Genomic DNA, 1,470 nt, shown 5'->3' with positions numbered 1-1,470 from the left:
GTAGTGAGGTGTAGCCCATCTTGCTTGTATAGGTGATGAAGTATTTTTCCACTTTTTAGGAATGGTTTTGTTGTGTTTAGAAAAATTATGTTTGTTGTTTGTTCAGTCCAGTAGCGAAGCAAGCTGTTGAACTCTTTGACAGTGTTCTTAGTTGTAGAGTTATCTGTCGGACGTGGTAAGATAGCACTGATTCCATAGTAAAGGATGTGAGGATTAGTGAGGGAGATTCTTGTTATGAGAGTTTTCATGCGTTGGATTACTACTGATGCAGGTGCTCCACTTGCAATGTCATTTGTTCCGATGTGAAGGATCACAATGCTGTTGTTGTGTACTGTCTTAAAGTGGTTGATGTGTTGCATAGCAGATCTTAGAAGTGTTGTCCCTGGGTGCACCCAACATTGTGCTTTTGGCATGTAGTCTTTAATATCTCGACATATTGAGTCTGTGAGGAAGCAGACGTGCAATCCTGTAAAAGAAAAGGATTATAAATAGAATTATAGATTTGAGTGAAATTAAGGTAGGAAGGAATTAAAAATAGGAAGTATGGTTTCATCACATGCTATTAAGCTTAAAAGCATGTATTTGTTACTTACCTTGGGGTATGATAAAGGATCTTTTGGAGATAGTGGTTGTGAGATTTGTGTTGGATGTGTGTCCTATAGAGACAAAAATAAAATGTAATTTTTTTTTTTGGAAACAGTATAAAATGTTACAGAGGTTATTAAATGTGGAATTGATATGTTACATTACCTTGTAGATCCATAGATGCAATTGGTTTGGAACTGATGTATGGGCAGGAGAGCTTAAGCCAGTAGTTCCGTGTTGAGGAATGTAGCACTTTACATATAGATATAGTGGGGATTTTAAAGGGAAGAATTAGAGTCAATTTGGGAGGAGTTGGCGGAGTGGGCAGGCAGTCTTAAATGTACAAGATGATGCTGCTGGCTGAAAAGTTAGATAAAAGGCATGTGCATGACACACATGAAACTTTGATGTTGGTTTGTGAATCATTTAAGGTCTGACACATTTAGCTGAACAATAGAGTGTTGATTGGTGGCTAGAGACATCTTGACTCGGAGAGTTGGGCTATAGGAAGTGTGAATTGTTAGAGTAAGAGTAGTTTTTAATCTGTTAAGGCCTGTTTTTTTTTCTTTACACTGTTTAGAGCAACATAAGTAATGTAAAAAAACAAAAAGTAAAAATATATATTTCATTTATATGTTATGCTTTGTCCTCAGTTGGGGGCTCAATTTCTTTAAGAAAATGTAAAGACATGGATGAACATGCATAGGCAAAAACAATGTTTTTTTTGTTTGTTTGTTTGTTTTTTTAAATCAACAATATATATTTTTTTTCAATATTTTTTTTTTTTTTTTACTAAGCTTTATATAAATATGAATATGAATTAAATTATGTTATAACAGTTTTATTTGTTGTACCATTTTTCCTTTGGCAAAATGTGTCAAAAAT

At 34.1% G+C, this 1,470-nt stretch overlaps 1 long non-coding RNA gene across 1 annotated transcript; it reads right to left on the bottom strand.

The window, feature by feature from the left end:
• Positions 1–333: 333 nt before the first annotated feature.
• On the bottom strand, positions 334–924 carry LOC113069983 (uncharacterized). Its single transcript, XR_003279842.1, has 3 exons — positions 751–924; positions 594–656; positions 334–466 (listed from the first exon to the last, which is right to left on the bottom strand). It is a non-coding gene; the product is annotated as an uncharacterized LOC113069983 (long non-coding RNA).
• Between the last annotated feature and the right edge of the window lie 546 nt (positions 925–1,470).

This window comes from Carassius auratus, unplaced genomic scaffold, assembly GCF_003368295.1.
Source record: "Carassius auratus strain Wakin unplaced genomic scaffold, ASM336829v1 scaf_tig00002606, whole genome shotgun sequence".
In the NCBI taxonomy this organism is placed as follows: Eukaryota; Metazoa; Chordata; class Actinopteri; order Cypriniformes; family Cyprinidae; genus Carassius; species Carassius auratus.
The sequence above is the reverse complement of the archived record's forward strand: the minus strand, read 5'-3'. Positions and strand labels throughout refer to the sequence as shown.